The following is a 26,542-nucleotide window of genomic DNA, read 5'->3' as shown; positions in this document are numbered from 1 at the left end:
CTCCCCTGATCACACTCTCTGAAAGAAAGAAAGAAAGAAAGAAAGAAAGAAAGAAAGAAAGAAAGAAAAGCAAGGAAATATTCCTCAGTGTAAAGGAGTAAGGCTACACTATTACCAGTGAGAATGGGTGCTCTTTGTTCTATTAAAGATGACAGATACTCTATTCCAGCTGATGTTTGCAAGGGAAATAGCTACAGAAAATGTCTACCAAGAGGGTTTATCTTGGTAGGCATTAAGTGAATTAATAGGGCTGATGATTTCCTGCTCTTTCCAAAGAAAAAAGGGCATATGAAGGCTCTGCAGTCTTTAACTCTAAAATAGCAATTCAAATATTCTGTTATGAGAGATTACAGTCTTCCTGGAATGTTGGTAGTTGTGACAAAGGAAAACAGTTCCATTGTCAAATAAAGTTAGAGAAATGCTAGGCTCAGCAAAGTTCAACAAGTCTTTTTAACTTGGGACTTCTCAGATTTCTAAACATGTTAACATGTGTTGTGAATCTCCAAAAGAGATATAGTATTCTTCAAGGGATTTGATCACGGACCCCTATTTCTCAGGATACTCCAAGGGGAGAGTTCCAAGGAAAGCTGCTTGCAAATGCCTCTGTGGAGGAATGACCCTAGCTCACTGGCCACGGACACTGAAAGACAAAGGTGCTTTGGGAAGATGTTCCCTGATGGGTCAGACATGCTCTAGGCAGATTTCCTATGGATAGCAGCAATGGGTACCTTCCTGCTTCTTCTATTAGATGTTGGCGATTATATTCATCACTGACTAAAATCTAGGGAGGATAAATATGTATCGTTTTAAGATCAATGTGAAAAGTTTTAGCACTGAGTAAGTCCTAAGAAATCATCTATTCCAATCCCTTCTTGCAGATGAGACAGATGATGCAAAGATATCAAGAGACTTGTCCCAAATCACAAAGTTAGTCAGTGGCAGAACCACACCTGGAATCCAGGTGTCATTAATCCCAGTTTATGCTCTTTTCACTAATAGCAATAAAATTGTCCATTGATGACTGCTATCATTGATACTGAGAAGGATACCAGGCTTTCTTGGTGTTTTGTTTTGTTTTGTTTTGTTTTGTTAAACAACAAATAAACAACATGAGTAAAATCAGAGAATTAATAAATGAATTCAAGAAAATGCATCATGCATCAATATGGGTGGTAGCTTTAAGAAGAGATCATCTGGGCGTGGTTATAGCATTTTCTGAGTAAACAAAGCATCTTCCATGACAGTTTTCCAAAGAGAGTCATGTTCATGTCAGTAACAAGAGAATCTTCAATTTCACCTCCCTGGTAGGGTTTCTTGAGCCATCAGATATCCATGCCTCAGAGAGACAGCGGCTTCAGCTTCATAGTCAAAGGGAAGAAGCAATTCCTTAGGCTTGAAATTAAGGGCTTTGTCAAGGCTGATGTCACCGAAATTGGAAACAAATCAATGTTTAAACTGTGATCTGAAACGTTTTATGGTACATTCCATATGCATAATAAGATACAATGTTAACAAACTGGAAATTTTGAGTCCTGGGAAAATTGAGTTACCTTCCTTAGGAGGTATATCTTAATGTTTTGTTTTGTTTTAATAAATTTAATAAATAAATAAATAATAATAAATAAATAAATAAAGCCCCTTAAGAATGTTTCATTATCTTTAGAATAATTCACTTCATAGCTACAGCTAGTCATTTCCAGATTTAATTAATGACTTAACACATATAAAGTTCTTAGAGCAGTGGCTGTACATGCTTAATAGTGACAGGAAAATATTACTTAGTAATATTATTATAACAGTGATATTTAGGTACAAAAAATAAAAGCCACTCTTGAGAATGTCAAAGTCATTTTTTGCTTTAAGCTATATATGTAGCATGTGAAAGTTACTTATCATTGGCCCATATGAACAATAATTCTTTTTTTTAAATTTTTTGACATTTATTTATTTCTGAGAGACAGAGAGAGACAGAGCATGAGTGGGGGAGGGGCAGAGAGAGAGGGAGACACAGAATCCAAAGCAGGCTCCAGGCTCTGAGCTGTCAGCACAGAGCCCGACGCAGGACTTGAACTCACAAACCGTAAGACCATGACCTGAGCCAAAGTCGGACACTCAACCAGCTGAGCTACCCGGGCACCCTGAACAATAATTCTAAGAATGAGTTTCTCTGGTATATTTCATATTGTGTAAACTCAGAGCTACAGACACTTTATGAGCTTTCATTAAGAAGTTTGCTTTCAGTCATAAAATGCTTTTCAATTAAAGAGGAAGCTATAAAATCGCCTCATGAAGACACATTTGGGATGTGAGCATGTTATTGGGAAAAGCACAAACTAATGCAATTGCAAAAACTACTGAAAAAGGACCTTACTGAATATACTTGATGGATTCAACTTAAAAATAAATATTCATTTTCCATATGACTGAGTAGTGCTTAAGCAAGAGAACTCTGAAATTAGACTTGCCTGGGTCTAAATCCTAATTCTTCCACTCAATGGTCATATGACCTTTGATTAGTTACTTGTTTAAAATGTGCCTCAGGGGGCGCCTGGGTGGCTCAGTCGGTTGAGCGGCCCACTTCGGCTCAGGTCACGATCTCGCGGTCCGTGAGTTCGAGCCCCGCGTCGGGCTCTGTGCTGACAGCTCAGAGCCTGGAGCCTGTTTCAGATTCTGTGTCTCCCTCTCTCTGACCCTCCCCCGTTCATGCTCTGTCTCTCTCTGTCTCAAAAATAAATAAACGTTAAAAAAATAAATAAATAAAATAAAATAAAATAAAATGTGCCTCAGTTGTCTTCCCTTCACAGGAGAAAATAATACTGCCTGGATAGCGAGGGTAAAAAAAATCAGACAATGAATAGAAAGCTAGTACTTAACACACCATATGTACCTAGTAAGTGCTTATTTATTATTACCATTTCCAAAGTATATCACAGATTAGTGGGGCTAACCGCTTCAATCTTATGCGTCTGTGTGTGTTGGGGAGGGCTGCAGGGGGGTAAATAAACAAGACTGATTTTATAAAAATTCTGCCCAAAGTTGTGTAGTATCCTATTTTTAGGTCTTCAGCACCACCACACTCTCCCCTGGCACAATTTCAACTGCCATTTTAGGGTTAAGACCACATTTGACCACATTACCTCTTGGGCAACTTCCTGCTCACACGACATTTTCTAGGGGAGGTTTTATTCTCCTGTCTTAGCATTTTTAATGGCATAGAGACAAGGATTTCAAAACTGTTGCTAAAGGTGATTTTATCTGGCAGCTATTAATTCAGAAAGTGCTAATGGTTGCAACAGTGTTAAGAGCTGAAACTTAAAGTATTCTGTTAGCTCAGGACCTTCCCACAACAGCTCAGAAAGGATCTGGGGAGCAGATGTGTATAGGGTGGGTAGAGAATGCTGGGTAAAACGCTGCTGGTGGTTTTGGTTTAGAATTTAGATTTTACTTTCACTATTACTAGGCAGAATCAACTAACATCAAATATAAGATAAAGTAAGCATAGCAGGTTGGTTTTCAAGAACAAACCCAGCATTGAAAAATCAAGGTTTAAGCAGATACATATGTATAATACATAATTTCAATATAAACTCTATGTGCTAAAGGATTCACATTAAAAAAAATTTTTTTTAATGTGTATTTATTTTTGAGAGAGAGAAACAGAGTGTGTGGGGGGAGGGGCAGAGAGAGAGGGAGACAACAGAAACCGAAGCAGGCTCCAGGCTCTGAGCTGTCAGCACAGAGCCCAGCGTGGGCCTTGAACTCACGGACCGTGAGATCATAACCTGAGCCGAAGTCAGACGCTTATCCGAATGAGCCACCCAGGAGTCCCAAGGATTCACATTTTAGAAGCTGAAGTTTTGGAGTTTTTTTAAATAAAACAAAAATTTTAATGTTTATTTTTGAGAGAGACAGAGCACAAGGTGGGGAGGGGTAGAGAGAGAGAGAAGGAGACACAGAATCCGAAGCAGGCTCCAGACCCTGAGCTCTCAGCACAGAGCCAGATGCAGGGCTCGAACCCACGAACTGCGAGATCATGACCTGAGCCAAAGTCGGATGCCTTACCGACTGAGCCACCCAGGCACCCCTAGGGCCTGAAGTTTAATACAAATTACTGTATACTGAAAGTCAGAACCAGTACAAAAAATAGAAACTTTAGAAAACACATTCAACATTTAATGGGAAGCTCTGTGCTAGGTGTTGACGTAGGGATGAATAAAGACAAGGTGGTGAAACACAGCTGTAAAGAGATAAACGGCAGCACACCATGGTAAGTGCTGTGTGAGCACAGGGAAGGGAGCATTACCCTTGCCCGGAGCCTGCAGAGGTTTCACAGAGAAAATGACTTTTGAAATAAGCTTTCAAGGAATGCGATAGCCCAGCCTGCATTTTCTTGTAGCTAACAACAAAACAATATAAACCACTTCCATACAACCCACTAGAGGGGTTGCAGATATTCTGTCACTAGAACCTTAAGAGAAGTAGGTATTGCTGTCCTAATAGATGGATGGAGAAACTGGGTTCAAAGATTAAGAAGTTCAGGATCAGAGATGGTAAAGAGTAGACCCAGGACGTGAACCCAGGTCTGTATCATTCTAACTCCCTTACCATGGTTCTGCACTGCCCAGAAAGATCTACTTCAGCTCCCTATTGCCAACCAGTACAGGATCAAGTTGTAACTCTCTGGAGTCCAAGTGTGGGAACTCACCCTGAAAGCCCATTGAGAATGTCAAATTTTGGTCTATAAAGAATCGGGTAAATGAAAGGTCAAGGTGGTGGCTCTGTATATATGGTTCACCCGGGCCGCAGTGCCCTCTCTTTTCTCTGAGATTCAATCACATTTAGTTCAAAATGGTTTATTCGGATTCGTGTGCTGCCAGATTCCCTCTCTCAAGCTCTGTCAACACCTTGAAGTCAGGGAATGAGCCTTATACAGTAGTCTCCCCTTAAAGGAGGTTTTGCTTTCTATGGTTTCAGATACCCATACTGTGGTCCAGAAGGATATGACCCTCCTGACAATTTGTCAGAAGTTAATAGCAGCCTAACATTACGTCCATGATGCCTACATCACTCACCTCACTTCATCTCATCACGTAGGTATTTTATTAACTCACATCATCACAAGACGAAGAAGGGGGAGTTCAATACAATGTGATATTTTGAGAGAGAGAGAGAGAGAGAGAGAGAGAGAGACCATATTTATATAACTTTATTACAGTATATTGTTGTAAGTGTTCTATTTTATTAATTTTTGTTGATTTCTTACTGTGCCTAATTTATAAATAAAACTTTATTATAGGTATGTATGTTTAGGAAAAAAACATACTATATAGAGGGTTTGGCACTATCTGCAGTTTCAGCCACCCACTGGGTGTATGGGAGCATATTCCCCACAGATCATGGGGTCTACTGTACTTCTTTGAGACCCTCAAGGTCCAGCACTCACAGGAGTTGGCTGATTATGGATTCACCTGGTGTTTTTCCTAGGGCTTGGTGAGTGTGGATGTTGATTTGAGTTAGGCTGACTGAGGCAAGTGACCAGACTTAGAGTTTGTGTTCTAAAATAAGAAAAGGTGACCTAAGCAGGATAACATAGTGGTTTGCAGACTAGTGCCTCTCAGACTTCAGAGTGCATGTGAATCACATCACTGCATGTAGACCTACCCAATGCACCCTATTAAAAAGCAGGTAGCAGACAAAAGTATTGTAGTTAAGCATCTGGGGGAGGCAGGAGCCTCAACTTGCAGGGTTCATGTCCCATCTCCAAATCTTGTTGCTCTTCCTCATCCTTCTGATTTCAGATCTATGAAGAGTACAGTAAGCACATATTTATTGTAAGCTACCATTGATAGCAGCTACCGTTTATTGCATATTTATAAAGTGCTTGGCACTGTTCTTGCTGCTTTAAGCATGTTATCTAATTCACACAGCACCCATACCCATATTGCCGATGATGGAAAAATATAAAATTAGCAATAACTCCCACAGGAAGAGTAGGGATTTATTCCTGGTGCACCCCAGTCCAAAGTCTAGAGTGGAGTAGTTAGTTCCTTGCCACTGGGTAATGAGGGAGCGTTTCAGGGATTCCTAAGCTTGAGGTCAGGGTGACAATGGTACAAGAGGACAGAGATGCTCAGATAGCACTTGCAGAATGAAGCCCTGGACGGGAGGTTTGTGCCCTTAGAGTACTCGCCTCATTGAGTATTTAAATCCAGGTAAGCTATTTAAGAGGCGGAACTACCTCAGATAATATCTGGTAGTTTGCAAGGTGCTCACAATTTTAGCAAATTGCCACAGTCAACTCTGCCTTTTCCAGAGGAACTTTTCAGGAATTTTTCCACCTGCTATCTAGGAGAAAGGCCCCACCCTTTCTCCTAGACTTTTGTGTTGATTTAGGTGAATTAAGACTGTTGTTAGAGTCATCTAAAGCCTACAAGGGTTTAAGGTTGACTTCCACAACAGTACAAGAGTTGGAAAAAGTGTGATAGTTCTCCAAGCAAGTAGGGGGAAAATAGTTAAAAGCTAAGAGAACAGCTTCTGGACAAATTTTCTTTTCATTTTGACTTGGAAATAGAAATGGGGTAAAAGGAAATACCTGCTCTCTTAAGCCTTCCTGTGTAAGAACAAATCAACTACTGAAAGACAATTAGAAACATCAGCCTTTTCCTGACTGCCAGGACAGAGCAATGGGTTAATTTTAGGTACTCTTAGAATAACTGATATTACTAAGGCATCCCTGGAGACTTTATATAACTTAGTAATCTTGTCTGTACATTTTTCACTGGGCAGAAGATTTTCCATACAGATAGTTGTCAACTTCTAAGAAGACAGACTTTGCTTTTCAATCCTGAAATTGGGTGGGAGGAGAACGAGAAGAAAAACATGCTTCAGATCAATCAGTAAGGGAGAACCCCTCCCCTATACTCTTTAAACAACAGGTGGTTTTGACGAGCACCGTCAACTCTTCTATACACAGCTCACAATTGTAGGCGGAGCGCTCAATTTCAGCGTCCCTAGAACCTACTGCTGAGAGACAGGGGAGCCCAGCTGTCAGTGTCCAGGAACATGGGGGTTCCTGCTGGAGAGGAGCCGGGTGTCCTGGGGCTCGTGGGCTTCATGGTGCACGGATACGGGCTTTAACCTTTCTCCTCCGTCTCCCTCAGTGCGCCCTTTCCCATTCTTGTGTTCTTATGGGGTCCTTCTGTTGTCACGAGGGGGCGGGAGACGAGGAGGAGGGATTATCTCTACCCAGACCCCAGTCTAGCAGGGGAGTTGCCAGAAGGGCTATTTTTAGTGGTAGCTGCTCCCCTCTAACACCCAGGGGAGGAGCTGCGGCAGTGGAGTGGCCACAGAGCGCAGAAGAGCCTCGGTTTCCCGCGCCCAGTTAGCGATGGGGGAGGTATTAGACGCAGCCCGCTCCCCAGGCAGAGGCCGCCAGGTGGCCGCCTCGGAGGCCGGAGCGGCCCCGCGGGAGAGCGCGGGAGGGTTCGTTTCCCACTTGGAGAAGAAAGCCTCCGGCGGCCGGCGGCAGCCTTGCCGACCAGTCCCGGCGCGGGGTGGTCTCCGCAGGGGAGGAAGTTCCCGGGCACGGCGGCCTGCGTCACAGCGGGGCTGGGACCGCGGGGCGGGCGGCGGCGGGCGGCGGCGGCGACCCCGGGGCCGGGCGCTGGGCGGCGCTGGCTGCCGCTGGCCCGGCTGCGCGCGGGGCGGCGCTGGAGGCGGCTCCGTCCGCGGCCGGGGAGGCGGAGGGGAGGAGGGCTGCGGGGCTGGGGCGGTAGCTGCGTCCCGGCTCGGAGCCCGCGAACAGGACGAGGAGGAAGACGCCGCCGTGGCCGCGGCCGCAGTGCTCCGGGAGCCACTCGCCCCGAGCAGCGGCCCCGCCGACGACCCCGCTGCCGCTGGCCGCCGCTGAGTCCGACCGGTAGACCGCTCGCCGCTCCCCAGCGCCCTCCCCGCCGGCACCCTCGCGCCCAGAGGTAAGGGCGGGGACCGCGGAGGGATGGAGAGGGGCGGCCCGCCGAGGACCGCGGGGCTCGGTCCGCTAGGTGCGCGGGAGCCACCGCTCGCCCCGCCTCGCTCGCGTCCCTGACTGCTCCCGCTCTCGGGCGCGCAGAATATGTGGTCGCCTGCCCACTGTGTGGTCCTTGGAGCCACCCGCTGCCAGGGCTCGGGGACCCGCCAGCCCCTACCCCACCCATCCCACGCCAGCCCCAGCGGCGGGGCCGGGGACCCCAGCCTGGCGCCGAGCACAGAGCAGCCGCCGCAGGTCCTGCGGACTTGGTGGGGGGTGGGGGCACCGGGGGTGGAGGACGAGGAGGAAAGGCGGCCACCACCGGGGCGGTCGTCCTTCTTCCCTACCTGAAAACCTCCGGAGACCCCACAGCCTGGCCCTTCTGGTCTGCTCTCCCCAAGCCCCTGAAGTTAGCACTTTCAGGGAGAGCAGTCTGATGGTGTCCAACGCGAACGAGAGCGCGGCGCCTGCCCCTTTGCGGGACCGGAGGGGAGAGAGGGTTTAGCCGGATCCGGAGGGCCAGGTGTCTAGGCCGGCGGTTGAGACCCAAGCCAGGGTCGCCGGTCCTTCCCCTCCCAGCAGAGAGGTAGTTAGGGATGGAGTTAGCAACACCGGAACCTTAGGATGTGCTCTGTAGACTCCAATTCCTTTCTTTGCTGCTCAGACAGTTCTTTCCTCCCCCACCTTATGCCTGCCGGTGTGCATCAGATTATAGTTCCTTCAAAAGCTCACACCTTACTTAGCTCTGAATAACCACAGACACCCAGCCCACGTCCCAGGACGGATATTTCAAAGTGTGAAGACCAAACTTCACTTGGTTTCAGATTCTTTTTAAGCATTTGAAACTCGGCAAACCAGTTAGAAAAACACCTGCAAGTCCCCATCCTCCTTAAAGTAAAAAAAAATAAGAATCTTTGTGGGAGTGCAAATGCTGGACAAGGGGAGGCTTGAGTGACCTTATTTGTCGCAGCTTTATGGAGGAGGAATTAGTCACATACCTCTTATAATGTAAGAAATGGAGCCTCAACCAATGGGCACATTTCGAGACAGGTATGGAGTGGTGTCCTAAGGCATCCATGAGGCTACTTCATGGACAAGTCAGGAAAATGGCATCTAGATGGGACAGGAGGCAAAGTGATGGTAACCCTCTTGTTTAGCACAACACTGCAAAATCACCCTTATGTGTGTATACATTTTTTTCTTCATTTTTAAATTATTTTTGTAAACCCAAAATGTAAGTTGAACTTCCCCAAATTTGCTCAGATCGATAAACCATGTGCTGGATGTGTGGACACAGATGTATACAACTCTAATCTAGTATTTGCATTTCTTCTGACTTGCTCAAATAATGAAGACCAAGAGTGTAACCCCGATTTACTTTGGAGTGATTCATTTAAATCCTGTCTTGAGGTCAGTTTGTTTTTGAGGGGTGGGACCAGCTTTGCAAGAATGGATATTTTTTGATGGTTCGCATGATGGATTGACCACAGATCAGTCCTACCATTTAACAATGGTATCAGAGATAGCAAGCACGTTTAACGATTTCTTAGTAACAAAATTATCAAAGTCTTTGTTAACAGTACTATTCTCTTATTTCCCAGATTGACTAAGTACTTTGTTTAATGGCATGTTTTAGAAGGGAATGCTTTTGGGGGGGGAGGGCTTATTAGAGAGTGTAAGGGAAAAGACTGAATGATTTTCCACTTATGTGAAGTTTCTCTTTTTAAAACAATACGAAGTTAGCAATTTTTAAAAATTCCTGAGGTGCCCAATTTTTACCGAGTTGTTTTTATGATTTTCCAATAGTCTGTAGCATTTTTAAGTTACAGTCACCAATAACATTATAATATAGCCCAAGTTTAGAAGCAAATAGGGCAGAAAGTTATACATATTTTTCCACGTATTGTGTTAATGATTTAATATGGTACATTGCTATAGTGTAGCTGCTCTAGGTACCTAACATACACTATACTCAGATTCTTACAACAAATGTTTAGGGAGATGGTGACTGTCTACATTTTACAGAAGAGAGTTTGTGACTTGCCCAAGACCAGAGAGCTAACTTAATGCCTGAATGAGGCCAACTCTCCTTAGCCTTAATGATGTACTTTTTTATTATCCAAAGCGGCCTTTCTTATTTCTACATAAATTTACTGTTAATTTGCCGTAATGACTATATGAGGAAACTGAGATTAAAGAAGTAAAATCACCTGTCTATGGTTTTCCATGTAACTAGTATAGAGTAGACTTCAAATTTGGAATCCAGGGCCTTCTGTTTCTCAAACCTGTGTTCTTGCCATTGATCTCTATTGCATGACTGATTAAGAACTTAAGGAAACATTTTACTCTTTTTCATCAGCTGTTCTCATCCACTTGACAATGATGTTCTCAGATAGGCTGCAATACACTCTCAAGTTTTTATATTCCATCCCTGAAGTGCAGGCTGTATCTCCAGCCCTAGATCGCTATATGAAATGCACCCATAACCAATGAGGGTGACATTACTATGGAAGTATCCTTGAATCCACTTAATTTTTCTTAAAATATAAATCAGTCTAGATTGGCATGGGGGAAAGAGCATGGCCTCAAGATGGGAAAAGCTGGCCAAAAATTTGGCTCTGCTGTCAAGGAGGAGTGTAAACTAATTCATGCCGTGGAACTTTTCTGAGCCCCAGGTTCCTTATGTATAATGAGGTTAATAAAACCTGCTTAGTTGGATTATTTTGTGGACTAAGTGTAACAATCCATATAAAGGACAGCTCCTGTCACCTGGTAGGTGTTCAGTAAGTGGTAAGGATTAACACCCCTGTATCCTAGCACTGATTGAAATTTCTGCTGTATTTAACTCCATGTATATTTTACATGCACCTAGTGATTAGTCATTGCTATCAGTGATTCATTCTTCAACTATACAAATATCTAATCAAGTGTTTAGCATCTTTAACTTTTGAATCACATCCTTTTTTTGTAGTCCTGACTTAAAAACATTTGCTCACCTAACACAGTTTTTTCTTTGCTCCATTCTGCATACTTTTTTTTAGAACTTCACTAGCCATATTTCAGTGAGTTGGAATTTGTAATTTTTGGCAAACACACTTTCCTGTTTTCTGCCTCTCCTGATTTCTCAGCCTTGCTTATCACTCAAGGCACCATGACAATCCCAGTATCTTCCTACCACATACCTCACCCTTGACCAGATCTCTACTAGCTGTATTTTCTTCAAGGCCCAGCCTAAATGCTGCCTCCTTCCTGAGCCCATATACCTCCCATTGCAAATCCTTTCTCAGTTGAGGGCACCTGGGTGATTCAGTCGGTTAAGCGTCCGACTCTTGATTTTCAGCTCAGGTCATGATCTCATGGGAGAGTGGGGCTCTGAAGTCATTCTTGGCTTTCTCGTGTTCTGCTCCTTGCTCCAGTTCCCTGGGGATCATAGACTGGGCTTCTGGTGTTCAGTCTCAGAAGCCACGAGCATTAGAGGAGCTTGGCTTCTTTGTATATTGACTTCTTTCAGCATCTGGAGCTCATCGGCTCTGTACGCTCCCTTCCCCTCAAACAACTCATCCTCATCACCTGTAGCTTTTGCTTTGACTATAGTGTTCTTTTTCCTTTCCTTCACCCTCAAACCTCCAGTAATATATTTATTTTTCAGCATATTTTCTCTTGATTTTTGGAGCTGCACTGAAGCCTCCCTCAGGGCAGAGGCCATATCTGCCTTGTGCATGTCTGTATCCACAGCACCTGCACAGTGCCTGAGACATAGCTGCTCAAGATATAGTCACGGGATAAGTATATGGTATATGTGACAGGAACATTTCTAACCTACCAGCTGGGGATGTATCTTTTCCCCTTTCTATTGCTTTAAATTCTGATTATGAAATTTGATAGTGTAACTAGAAGTTATCCTTCTTAGGGTCATGAAATATGTATATGGAAATAATTCTATGTGTGATTGGAAATTAGGAGCAAAATATGAAGTCAGGACTCCAAAGTAAATCCTGGACAAATGTCACTAAATAGGCTAAATATATGAAAGGTCATGAGTCCTATGAGTTCATTCTGTGTATTTGAAGACCTTGTCACATCAATACAAATTAAGTAGTCTTTCTTAAATATTGTTGAGGCTTAGATAATTGAAGCCACTTTAAATATGGTTTGGGTTTTTTTTTTGAAACGGGAAAAATATAATCCAACTTCTGGAAAAAAATATTATAGAGGATTAATCTAATAACACCTTGATTTTTTCAAAATAACTGTGAGAATAGCTTCATTAGGAAAACACCATCAGGCTAATTTGTATTATTTCCCTTGACCTTAGGCCCAGGATAATGTTATTATCAGCAAAGTTAGGAAATACTGTCCAGCATACACAACTTTGTAGTTAATGCAAAGCTATGTGGATCTGTGTAATCAGAGAGTGGTTAAAGTTGAGGAGCTAGCCGGAGGTATGTCTAGGCTTTGGATTGGAGTTGAGGGCTTAGGCATTTTATCTACGAATCTGGATGGCATAACAGAAAACATGTATCTGATATTTCTTTAAATGGCTCCATGGTGAATAGAGTAGCTTGGTGTTGAAGCAAGGATTGGAAATGAGCTTGGCAAAATTAAAATAAAATAAAAGGAAATAGTCAAAAATAAGCAATAAAATATACTTAAGGAAAGCATACGATTATATCTTGAAGAACAATAAACGAGCCTACCATACGAATATGCCAGAGTTTTGTTTGGGTATGTTCATTTCTGTATCACCAGTATTTAGAATAGTGTATTTGTTAACGTTTTATTTTAGTCTGACATATAAGAAAAAAGGTTTCTGGTATGTCAGCTTGAAAATTCATTCTTATTAAGGCCATTTTATAAAAGTAATGGATGGTCAGATACAATTGTGAGACCAAATACAAAATGTGCGTTAAAGGTTACTAGACTCTTGACTTACAGTCAGCAATTAACTGGGTCACTGGGTAGCTGGTTTCCAAGCATAAGTCTTATCCCCACTCCACATTATACAGGAGGCTAGCAAATGCAATAGTGATGAAAAAATTAAAGACATAAAAGATTAGAAAGGATGTAGCAAAAATATCTCTCCCTATAAACTTTGTGATTAGAAATTAGGATTCCAGAGGCACCTGGGTGGCTCAGTTGGTTGTGTCTGACTCTTGACGTCAGCTCAGGTCATGATCTCATGGTTCATGAGTTCAAGCCCAGCGTCAGGCTCTGCATGACAGTGCAGAGCCTGCTTGGGATTCTCTCTGTCTCCCTCTCCCCCACCCCTGCTCATGCTCTCTTTCTCTCAAAAAAATAAAGAAAGAAGAGAAGATTCCATAATCTAAGGAATCTACAAAGCAGCAACTAACAATAAGTGCCCCACTAATCTCTAACTGAATTGCAGGTATTCAAAATTTACCAAAAAAGCTTAGAAGTAAATATGTTGTCAGTCACTATTTCCGTCAACCCTTGTACGTAAACATGTAGATGATTTTACTTGTCCTGAGAGTGTACCTAACATTATAGTCACATTAATAACATTTTACCTATCAGGATGCCTGGGTGGTTTAGTCGGTTGAGCTTCTGACTCTTGATTTGTGCTCAGGTCATGATCCTAGAGTTGTGGGATCAAGTCCTGTGTTGAGCTTCATGCTGAGCGTGGAGCCTGCTTGAGATTCTTTCTCTCTCCCTCTCCCTGACTCATGCTCTCTCTGTCTCTAAAATAATTTTTTTTTTGAATAACATCTTACCTATTGACTTTTTTTTCTGCTTGATAGCTTTCCCCATAATGTGATTGCAATAAACAGAGCAGCCTACTGTTGACCTAATTAAGGATTTAGGGAGCAAATCAATTAAAGCTAATGATTGCTAGCATCTCTATTACTTATGAATGCCATAATCTGGCTTGTAGGAGAGGGAGCAAACCGTTGATGCCACCTGGGTACTGTCTAGTGTGTATCACATATGTCCTGAGTATAAAAAATCTTTATTGCTTCAAATTTGGAACATAATCTTAAAAGAACAATTATAAAATATCATATAAGAATACAGATGCTCAGTGACAAGAGAAGCCATATTGTTGGTAGTCGTATTTACTAACAACTAAATCGGAAAGTTATACAACATGTCAGAATTTTAATATCTCTAGAGGCCAGGAATCTCTTATTACTCCGCTTGTTTGCTTTCAGTTATTTATAATTTAGGAATACCAAAAAACAGTACAAAAGCAAAAAAGCTAATTGCCGCTTTTGAAATAATACATGGGGCTGGGTGAAGAAAAAAATAACTTGCTATCCGGGTAGGATATGTAAGCAAATGATTTTACAGCCTCATAGTGAGAAAAGGTCATCTCAAAACTAATTTTTCTTTCGGGGCACCTGGGTGGCTCAGTCAGTTAAGCGTTCAACTCTTGATTTCGGCTCAAGTCATGATCTCATGATTGAGCATGGAGCTTGCTTGCAATTCTTTCTCTCTCACTCTGTCTCCCCTCCCCCCATAAATAAAGAAACTTTAAATAATAATAATTATTTTTGTTTCTCAGTTATCAGTTATCTATTAAGCTCTTTGAAAAAGTAATTGTATCTCAGTATATGTTATTTATCATATAAATCGCATAAGCTAAGCGCTGGGGATGACAGTATTTAAAATGGGAAACTTTACTTTTTGAGATAAAATTAACTTTATAAAATGTGTTATTAAACAGTGTTTATAATCATTATTTGAATGTTATGAAGAATAAATTATGTTTGTATATATGATATGTAAATTTAAATTATCACATGATAGTACTTTGTCAAAGATTATTCATTATCTAATTGGTTTAATGTTCGTTTATTTTGAGAGAGAGCACATGTATGCACATGTGTGTGCACAGGGAAGGGGCAGAGAGAGACAATCCCAGGTAGGCTTCGTGCTTGATCTCATGCAGCTCAGAGCCTGCAGCCTGCAGCCTGCTTCAGATTCTGTGTCCCTCTCTATGCCCCTCCCCTACTTGCACTCTGCCTCTCTCGCACAAAAATAAATAAACATTGAAAAAAATTTAAAAAATATATATATATCAAAGAAATACAACATCCATTGTTTCACATTATTGTAGCATTGCCTAAAATTTACAACCATCATTAGAGAAATAGTTATAATGGTTGTATGAATGGTTATACCATTGAATGGTTATAATTCAATTTTGAACATATCTACAAGCACTTAAACTTTTAGTGTAAATAATGATCTGATCTGTGAGATAAATACAAGGAATTTAGTAACTTCCAATTAAATATACATCTTATCAGAGAACATATCAATCATGTGTAAGCTAAAATACATTTTAACAACTTTATTGAGATATGTTGTATACTATAATACTTGCTTAAAGTATACAATTCAGTGGTTTTTAAGTACAGTTACGGAATTCTTCAGTATAATCTAATTTTACAACATTTTCATCACTCCCAAAAGAAACCTGTACCTATTGGCTATCACTCCCCACTGTACCCTCCCACTTCTCTTCCTCCTGAGCTGTCGAAAGACACCAATCTGTTTTCTATATCTATAGATTTGCCTATTGTGCACACATTTCATGTAAATGGTATCCTACAATATGTGATCTTTTGTGAGTGTCTTCTTTCATTTAGCATACATTTGAGGTTTATCCATGTTGTAATATCTATCAGTAGTCCTTGCCTTTGTACTGCCAAACAATATTGTATAGATATACCATATTTTCTTTATCCATTTATCAGTTGCTAGACATTTAGGTTGTTCTGAGAAATACTCCTATGAATGCTCGTATACAAGTTTCTGTGTGGACATAGGTTTTCATTTCTCTGTTGGATAGATGCATGTAGAAATAGAATTGTTGGGTTGTATGCAACTGTGTGTTTAAAATTTTGATGTAAATGAGTTTGATGTAAATGAGTATAATTTTTGCATCATATCCCAAATTAGAATAAAATCAGGGCTGAGGCATTTAACTGGCTCTTTAATGAAAATTAACAAGATAGTTTAATTTGTCTAAGTATTCATCATCAGAAGTATCCACTGAATTTTGAATTTTAATATAATTCAGCCACAGTTTGCAAAGCACTAGTAAAGTGCAACTAAAATCTCTTTAAATTTTGGAATAACAGTTCTGGTTAAGAAATATGAAAAGGCTGCTGAAGACTGACTACATAATTATTTGTATATTTTCTGGTTCCTTATCCTTAGTGACCGGGACACCACCCATTAACGCCCAACTTCCCTTTTGTGCATTTTTTTCCTCTTTTTATTGTAGGGTGGAGGGGGATATTTTTCATATTCCTTTAGTCTAGAAGTATGTAAGTGTTTATTAGCTTCTGCCTAAAAAATGTGAACTCCGTTCATTTGAAAGTCTACAGTCTTGTTAGTTTCTCTCTGGAAAGAGGGAAAGTCACCTATGAAAGTAAAATACCTCTCATTGGTTAACATTTTTTTCAGGCACTGCTCTTTTGCATGGGATGGTGATGGAGAGACTATCTTGGTAAATTGGACCCGTTCAGTCTATTTAGTACTATTCTTTTAATTCACTGTCAGACCAAGACCTGGCAGAAATTTCCCCTAACCTTTTCTCTTCACACCCTTGTGAAATCACCCAGATTTCCCTTTTCCCTTCCTTTCAAAGTGAATCTATTTGTTTAAACAGGTATTCTCCTAACACACAAAAGACGAACTCCTGCAACCACTGAACCTTCATTCTTAGAGATGTTCTGAGCAAGTGGGAAGCTAATGCCTCATAGGGGCCTAAAGGACTCACTCACCATAAAAGCAGAACACTATAAATAACCACTTCCAGATACAGGCAAATGAACAGAAAACCCCTGAATAAATTCCTACATGCAATTTTAACTTTTAGACAATTGTAAATATATGCACAAACCCACTGCAACCAAGACACAAAATAACTTAAGGCTTCTGTGAATGTTGTCAAAGGATAATTTTCAAAAAGTTGAACATGACTCTTAATATAGAATGAACATGTCGAGGAATTATTCAGGTTCTTAATAAAGAAGCCAGCTGGTTCAAAGAGCGTTCAAGGAACTATCTGAAAAAAGAATGTTAGAATAACATTTCTCAGTTAGATACAAAAATTAGGTAGAGTCCTTCAGGGCTATTAAAACACACACACACACACACACACACACACACACACACACACCAGTGTTTGTTTGTTTGTTTCCTACTGGACAAAAATCTATAAGTCTGGAATTGAATCAGCAATAATTAGCAAGTCAAAGAAAGCCATATTCCCTAAATAACCTTTGGGTGAGCCAGTTAAACAGTTCTTTAACATTACCTTGAAAGAGTGTACTGCCTTCCCTTTGTCTCATTTCTAAGTTTTGGATACTTTGTTTCTTAACAATGCATGCGTTTGCTCATCCTCAACTTTCTTTCTAAGGGCTTTGATTGTTCTTAGTAAAACAACAGACATTCAGCCATGGAGTGTGTCAAACACAAAACACTGGCCATAGAAATCCTTAAACTTCAAACATGAAACAGAAACTTTGGGTTCTACCCTTGACTTCTCTTCTAGGGAATCCTTTGTGTCAGTATACCTCTCTAACCTCATTCTGGGGAGGAGTTCTATTTTAACTTCAGCCCCAAGTGCAGCCAATTCTTAGGGCCCAAACTGCTCTCCAGGCTCTCAACTTGGATGACAAGTTATCTAAGTCTCGGAGGGTGAGATTCCTTTCCGATGGCCTTTAGACTTTCACATTGAAGTGCTTAAATTGCAGCAAAAACTCCAAGGCTCAGGAAGAGAAACATACAGGATCTCATTGGCAAACATGACTTGAGGGTCCTTGATCCAGAGGCTGCCCACAGCTCTGCTTCTTTTGAGTCTCCATTGAAACTTCAAGAACCATTCCACTAGGAATTGGCAAACTGTGACCCATGTAGTTTGAGGTCTGCAACCTGTTTTTATCTGGCTCACTTGCTGAAATTAGTTTCTACGTTTTGGAAGGTTGTTTAAAATTTTTTAAAAAGAATATGCAACACAGATTATATGTGACCTGAAAAGCCTAAATATTTATTGTCTCTCCCTTTATAGAACAAGATTACTTATCTCTTCATTTACTAAAAACAAAAACAAAACAAAACAAAAAAACCCCCGACTTCATTGTTAGTATGTAACAAACTTCTTGAAAGGGAAAAGCTCCCTTGTAGGCTAATTTAAAGATTTGCTCTTGGTAGGGACATTTTATGGGAGAAAAGAATGGTTAGAAAAGCATTAGATTCAACATCAGAAGAAAATAATATTGGTTAAAGGCTACTAAACGTGGTTGACAGCCGGTCAACTGTGTGGGTGGTAACTGATTTCCCAGAACAAGTCTTAATGTCATTAAAGTTCATGAGACTCAACTACTTAAGCATTGTATCGAGAGCACATTTCTTTCTGGGAGGAGGTTGCAAGTTATATCAGACAAACAGATTAGGAACAATTTTTCTTTTACAAGGCAATGTATTGTATATTTTAAAAGCATACCCAGGATGCAGTAAAAGAAAAGCAGACTCTAGGAACCTCTGACGCCACACTAGCTCTTACGGTTTAATTTAGGACTACACAAATAAGCAGGAAGATGAAAAATTTGGAAGGAAGTCAGAAGACCATCACAAAGAGGATTAAATTAAAACATTGAAAAACTGAATCTATGTGGAAAAAATGAAAAGAATTGGGATGTTTCAGCTCAGATTAAGAGGATGAGGAGAAATGTTAACAATTATTTCCAAGGGTATAAAGGGGTCTCCAAGTGAGTGTGAAGAGTGATTATACATCTCTTCTCAAAAGAGGTAAAAATTTAATCTGCGGAATGAGGATGACATCAAGACATCAGCCTTTACATGAATTTTCATAAAGGTTGGGTCTTTAAGATACTTTAAAAATAGAGTAGCATTGGGGCTCTCTGTCATGGGTTGAATATGGTCTTGCCTGAAGGGTTAGCCAGATAATCCCTTGAGATCATGTATTTTTCATTTAAGACTATATTGGGTGCAAACCACCAGACCTGCTATCCTTTGAGGAGATTAAAAACCAGCCATTATCCCTGAAGACTTACTCTGTGGCAGAGGAGGTAAGATAAACAAATACGTGCATGGCAAAGGTAGGGACAGTACTACCACAGGGGGACAAGGAATATTTGCATGTATTGAATTATCCAGAAAGGGAAACAATTAAAAATATGGCTCGGAAGGCGAAGACCTGGACTCGGGGACGGAGCCATCCACATCTGAGGAAAGAGCAATCTAGGCAGAGGGAACAGCAGGTACAAAGGTGTATCCTTGGCATGATGGAGGAACAGTGAGAAGGCCAAAGTGAGAGGAGGGCACTGAGCAAGGGGGAGACTAGTAGTGGTTAAATGAGGATGTTGTAGGCTCGTGGAGTATCTTGTCCACTTCTTCTAAAAAAAAAAAAAAAAATTTATTTTTAAGTAATCTCTACACCCAGTGTAGGGCTTGAACTCACAACCCAGAGATCAAGAGTCACATGCTCCACCGACTGAGCCAGCGAAGAACCCTCCCCTTTTTAAAATATTTATTTTTGGGAGAATGCAAGAAGGGGAGGGAAAGGGTGAGAGGGACAGAGGATCCAAAGTGGGCTTTGTGCAGACAAACAGCAGCCAGCCCGATGTGGGGCTCAAACTCAGGAACCATGTGATCCCAACCTGAGCCAAAGTCATGACACTCAACCCACTGAGCCACCTAGATGCCCCAGCAGCCGCCCCCCCCCTTTTTTTAAAAGATTTTATTTTTGTCCACTTCTACTCAGGTGAAATGAGGAGCCGTTAGAGGATTGTGAGGAAATGAGGGTCAAAATCCGACTTGACTTTTAAAAGGATCACTCTGGTGGCAGTGTAGAGAAGCCCTTAGCTAATTTTTTGGCCTCAGGGCCTTTCACTCTTAAAATATTATTTGGGAATGCAAGCTGGTGCAGCCACTCTGGAAAACAGTATGGGGGTTCCTCAAAAAAACTAAAAATAGAACTACCCTACGACCCAGCAATTGCACTACTAGGTATTTATCCAAGGGATACAGGTGTACTCTTTCGAAGGGACACATGCACCCCCATGTTTATAGCAGCACTATCAACAATAGCCAAAGTATGGAAAGAGCCCAAATGTCCATCGGTGGATGGATGAATGGATAAAGAAAATGTGGTATGTGTATACACACACACACACACACACACACACACACACACACACACACTGGAGTATTACTCTGCAATCAAAAAGAATGAAATCTTGCCATTTGCAACTACGTGGATGGAACTAGAGGGTATTAAGCTAAGTGAAATTAGAGAAAGACAAATATCATATGACTTCACTCATATGAGGACTCTAAGAGACAAAACAGATGAACATAAGGGAAGGGAAACTAATATAAAAACAGGGAGGGGGACAACACAGAAGAGACTCATAAATATGGAGAACAAACTGAGGGTTTCTGGAGGGGGTGTGGGAGGGAGGATGGGCTAAATGGGTAAGGGGCACTAAGGAATCTACTCCTGAAATCATTGTTGCACTATATGCTGACTAATTTGGATGTAAATTTTAAAAAATAAAATGAAGTTATGAAGCAAATCATGGAGACCCTGATAGGAATCCAGGACTCCAAGCTCATAGGCCAGGGTTCTGTCCTCTTCATCAGTAGCTACCAAACATATGAAGGGTATGGATTGTTAAAAGCACAGATTTCTCTTAACTCTTAACTCTAGAGAACAAACTGATGGTTACCAGAGGGGAAGTGGATGGGGGGATGGGTGAAATAGGTGATGGGGATTAAAGACTACACTTTTCATGATGAGCACTGAATAATGTATAGAATTGTTGAATTGCTATATTGTACACCTTAAATTAATATAACACTGTATGTTAACTATATTGGAATTTAAAAGCTTAATTAAAAAGTGGAAAAAATTTTAAAAATTATTGAAATTTTTATATAGTTAAAAAATTATATAAAGACAAAGAGCTTTGTGTGGTTTATATCTGTAGATATTTACCATATTAGGAATTTAAAACTAAGTTTTTATTTTAAAATAACATTAATAAAGCCACTACATGTTAACACAGAGAACATTTTCTAATGAAAATAACTATATTTTCACCCAAAAAAGAGAAAATGACAGTGTTTACATTTTTACAATTTCCTCAGTGTCTGACATTCAGTCTGTTCACTATCACATGTCATGTAGCTTCTAGAAAACTCCCTTGTATACTCATGAGAAAATGAGAATTAAAAAAGCAGGTAATGTGTAGTATTCTTTGAACTTACTGATTTCCTGAAAAGGCACACTTTGAGAAACAGAGGCAGAGAAGAGACTAGGTTATAGGAGGCAAGCAGGTAAGCACGGAGACTATTAGGAAGCTGTTGCAGTAAACCACACGAGAGCTGCTGGTGGCCCAGGTCCCAGCAATAAGTGTAATGAGAAATGTTCCTATTCTGGAGATACTGTAAAGGTGGGACCGGTAGGTTTGCAGACACAATAGACCTGGATTTGAGAGAATAAAGTCAGAATTCAAGGTTTTGGACCAGAGGAACTGAAATGTAGAAGATGTGGGAAGAGCAGATTTGGGGGTGAAATGAAGGATTGTTGGACTGATTGATTTTGAAATGCCTATTAAACACTCAATGGTAAATGTCAAGTCTGCAGCTGAATATCTAAAGCTGGGATCTAAGAGAGGGATTTTTTAATTGCCTTTACATCCCTCTGTACTTTTTTTGTTTCAAGTTATTATTTAAATTCTAGTTAGTTAACATATAGGGTAATATTGGTTTCAGGAGTAAAATTTAGTAACTTACATACAACACCCAGTGCTTTTCACAAGTGCCTCCTTAAAACCCACCCGTCACCCATCTAGCCCATCCCACCCCCACCTCCCTCCATCAACCCTGCATTTGTTCTTTATAATTAAGTCTCTTATGGTTTGCTTCTCTCTTTTCCCCTTCTCCCCCTATGTACATGTTTTATTTCTTAAATTGCACATGTGAGTGTAAGTTTTCTGAACATTTCAGAGTCTAAAATCTATTATTTATTCTCTCAGAATTGAAAGTTAGTTTCGCTGGATACTGAATTCTAAATTAACAATTACTTTTGAGGGCACCAGGTAGCTCAGTCAGTTAAGCATCGGACTCTTGATCTCAGCTCAGGTCTTGATCTCAGGGTCGTGAGTTCGAGCCCTGCATTCAAAACAACAACAAAAAACTATTTCACTAAGAATTCTAAAGTTTTTTTTTTTTTAACCGTTATCTTCTGGTGTTCAGTGTTGTTACTGAAAATTCTTATGCTGATTTGAATTTTGTTTCTTTGTATGTACCCTCTAACCTCCTCTCTCACAGAAGCTTTTAGGATCTTCTCTTTATGCCTAAAGTTCTGAAATCTCTTGATGGCACAGGTATTTATATGCATTCATTGTGCTGGACACTTTAGTCAGCCTTTTTAAATATTGAGTCTCATATCCTGCAGTTTGGGGAAATTTTCTTGCAATAATTCCCTGCTCATTTATCTTTTTACTCTTTACAAATAAGATTTCCATTTTCAGCTATCAGACTCTTTACAAATAAGATTTCTGTTTTCAGCTATCAGATAAGGAACCTATATTTCTGTTTTTTCTTCCCTTTGCCTTTTTGAATTTACAGTGAATTTCCTCCAGTTGCAATCTAACCCTTAGATTGACTTTTTTATTATCTTATTTTTAATTTCCAAGTTTCTTCTGATGTGTTTATGGACACAGTATCTTCTGCTAGTGCTCTGAGAATATTAAATATAGGTTGGAGTCTTTTAAATGTGATCTGTTACAATCTGCTTTGTGTGTTTCTCCTGCTTTTGGTTTTTCTGTGTGTTCGTTCACTCTTGATTATGTGTTTAGATCTGTCTTTCAGGTTGGAGGCATTCCCCAGAGATGGCTGGTAATCTGTAATGGTGTGTTCATATTTAATAATGAAGCATAGAAAGCTGTTTAGGAGTACTGCGTAAGTTGTAGAATTTTTCTACCAAAGAGCTTCATAATAGGTGTTAAGATGTAAGCAGCCCTTTTCTGGAAGGCTTCCAGTTAGACGTCATTGTGCCAGGATTACAATACCTCACATCTCACTGCCTTTCAAGATCATGTCTACATCATCTTTATCCCTCATGCAACCCATTAGTCTGTGTGTGTGTGTGTGTGTGTGTGTGTGTGTGTGTTTAATAGTGTGTATTGGCTTAACATACAGGCATGTAGTTCTGTTTTATTATTGTAACAAGCACCAGGGCACTAGGACTGGTCTAATACAGTATAGTCAGGAGTAGAGTTTGGTCTAGAACCTTGAACGTCCAGTCTAATGTTCTTTCTACAAGTAATGCTCTTCATACTGTCCATCAGAGCCTCCCTCGGGATAGAAGAGATTTTTCAGAAATCAGACTTTCAGACTTTCAGCTCGTTTCATAAATCTGGAGTAGAGCCAGAAGCATTGTTTGAAGCACCAAATTTCATTTATTATCTTGTATTTTAACTCTAAAATGCACATTAAACCACACCCTTGTTGGTTTCAATGTGACATTTTCTTTTCATCCAAAATCTTTGAGTAGAGGGGCACCTGGGTGGCTCAGTCGGTTAAGCATCCGACTTCAGTTCAGGTCATGGTTTGTGAGTTTGAGCCCCACGTCGGGCTCTGTGCTGACACCTTGGAGCCTGGAACCTGCTTCCAATTCTGTGTCTCCTTCTCTCTCTCTGCCCCTCTCCCACTTTTGCTCTGTCTCTCTCTGTTTATCAAAAATAAATAAATGTAAAACAAATTTTTAATCTTTTGAGTGAAGCCTGTGTGCCTGGAAAATATGCCATGTGGAACCTATGACTTCTCACACCCCCTAGCTGGCATGCGTTCACCTCCTCCAGTGTGAGCAGTGTCACATGCAACTAAAGAGTTAAGTTATGAATGCAAGTACTGTCAAAATCTCTGCCTCCTCCATCCCTAATAGTGACAAACAAGAAAGGACATTCTCTCTCATAGTAGGAACACAGTCATGTGGATCTATGATGTCAAGAGTTCATCCTCCACATGTCTTGATGTTCCACTCTTGCTATCGTGTATCCCTCACTGGCATGGTTGAAGATCCTGAATACTAAACCTTCATCCCAGCTTAGAAGAGGGGAGGGGGATATGTTAAGGGTAAACTCCTTGCTTTTAAGGACACAACTCAGAATTGACTATTTTTTCTCTTTATATTTCACTGGCTAGAACTAAGACACATGGTCACCCCTGCCTGCAAGGAGGTTGGAACAGGTATTCTCTATTTATGTAAAAAGGAGAGACTAGATATTGGAAGGCAATAAGTGATCTCTCCCACAATGGTACTGCTATCTTATAGCCGAAGGCACAAGGAACATAGAAGCACAGCTGCTGACCATGCTGTAGACCTCAGAAAGGCAGCTGTGTTCGTAGATGAGAGCACTCAGACAAACAGCCTTTCCAAAGTGCTGTGTTCTTCACACTAGCAGGTGTAACTACCTGAAGGTGTGGGGTAGGGATGGGCCTTTGTTCTTAAGTTCAGTTACTCAGTTGACCTTATCATTATCATTAAGATCTTCTTAAACTCAAGAGTTTCCTAAAACTCTGTGTCATACTCCAGAGATGCTAGGTGCTAAGGTCTAGAAGCCACATAGTCTATGGAGGATCTAGCAGATTTGTACACCTGAGACCTCTGCGTTTGCAGATATCTACTTCAAGAACTGGGGCAGGTTGGCATTTTCATGGGGTTTTGTTTCACTATATCATACAACAAGGACAGATAACAAATGGAATTAGAGATGGTTGATTTGAAAAAACTGGCCTTTTTTTTTTAACATTTATTTTTGAGAGACAGAGAGAGACAGAGCATGAGCAGGGGAGGAGCAGAAAGAGGGAGATACAGAATCCAAAGCAGGCCCCAGGCTCTGAGCCATCAGCACAGAGCCGGATGTGGGGCTAGAACCCACAAACTGAGATCATGACCTGAGCCGAAGTCGGACGCCCAACTGACTGAGCCACCCAGGTGCCACAGAAACCGGCCAATCTCGAGGCAAGGGAAAAAATTAGCAAATGTTTTAAAGAGGTCACCACAATTTGGGAGTACTTTTTTTTTTTTTTTTTTTTTTCAACGTTTTTTATTTATTTTTTTTGGGACAGAGAGAGACAGAGCATGAACAGGGGAGGGGCAGAGAGAGAGGGAGACACAGAATCGGAAACAGGCTCCAGGCTCCGAGCCATCAGCCCAGAGCCTGACGCGGGGCTCGAACTCACGGACCACGAGATCGTGACCTGGCTGAAGTCGGACGCTTAACCGACTGCGCCACCCAGGCGCCCCTTGGGAGTACTTTTTAGGCACATTCTATGAACATTAGATATAAAGAAACAGAGTAAATAGGATTTTTGAGGATCCAGAATCTTCCCAAGAGAGAAGCCTAGCTAATATTTTCTTAATTAAATAATGAGGTTGATAATTGTCATATTTACTGCCAGGCACTTTTCTAAGTGCACATAATTTAAAGAGGTTGGCACAGAGCTAGATTTCAAACCCACTATGAATTTCTAGCTGTAAAATGTGCATTGTAACCAGTACATCACGTTGAACAAAATGAAAGTAGAGATGACTTTTATTTTTTAGATTAACGTGGTTGTTTATTACTAAACTTAGAGTTCTGGGAATGTAGATGTTCAAAGAGGTAATATATACATATAAGGTAATAACAGGAATATTTTTATTAGTTTTATTGTGGGCATATATTGTTTTGGAATAAGAACTTTATATCACCCTAGATGTGCACAGCAACTGTGATCACTTCACTGAGAAGGAAATTTATAGAAACTACCTTTAAACTTTATATTAAAATACTATTAAAATCATGCCGGTGTCCTGAGTAGGAGCATATCATATCTTTATATGTCCACCTGAGGATGCTAGTGGGCTCAGTAAGCAGTGGCCATTGTGGTTTAGAAGGAAGATGCTTAATATGACCGCATGCCTCTGCAGAAAATTTTAGGGGGTCTAGTCTGCTATAGAAGAGAAGAAAATTTGACACCCAAACTGGAGCCATGTGCAAAGGACCATATCACATTAGAATTTTTTTTAATTTTTATTTTTTAATTAGAGAGAGGGTGCTTGCACGCGCATAAGCAGGAGGTGTGGGCAAAGGGAAAGAGAATCTCAAGCAGGCTCCATGTTCCGTGGGGAGCCTGACTCAAGGCTTGATCTCACTACCCTGGGATCCTGACCTGAGTCGAAATCAAGAGTCAGACACTCAAACAACTGAGCCACCCAGGCACCCCTAGAATATTTTATACACAAAACCAGAAATGTAGGTGAGACAGTAAGGCGTGTTATCAGTGTGAAGGTCAAATATATTTATGGTGACTCTCAGGAATGTAAGCATATGCCTGAGAGCATGTTTACGTTTACCCAGCTGCGTTGAGAGGTTTTTTTAATCGAAATATGCTATGCTTTTCCGAAAGCCCCCTTGTGCCACATCCAAATACAAGCAGAATAGATCCCTTATATGAGGGAACCACAAATCTTGAGAACAG

General features: G+C 40.8%; 1 protein-coding gene across 1 annotated transcript in view; it reads left to right on the top strand.

Annotated features, from left to right (window-relative positions):
* Window positions 1-7,711: 7,711 nt before the first annotated feature.
* Window positions 7,712-26,542, top strand: part of LRRC8C (leucine rich repeat containing 8 VRAC subunit C) — an 80,903-nt gene continuing 62,072 nt past the window's right edge. The window contains exon 1 of the mRNA XM_049616812.1: window positions 7,712-7,973. The gene's annotated coding sequence lies outside the window, so the exon portion shown is untranslated. The remainder of the gene's footprint in view (window positions 7,974-26,542) is intronic.

This window comes from Panthera uncia, assembly GCF_023721935.1.
Source record: "Panthera uncia isolate 11264 chromosome C1 unlocalized genomic scaffold, Puncia_PCG_1.0 HiC_scaffold_4, whole genome shotgun sequence".
NCBI lineage: Eukaryota > Metazoa > Chordata > Mammalia > Carnivora > Felidae > Panthera > Panthera uncia.
The sequence above is the reverse complement of the archived record's forward strand: the minus strand, read 5'-3'. Positions and strand labels throughout refer to the sequence as shown.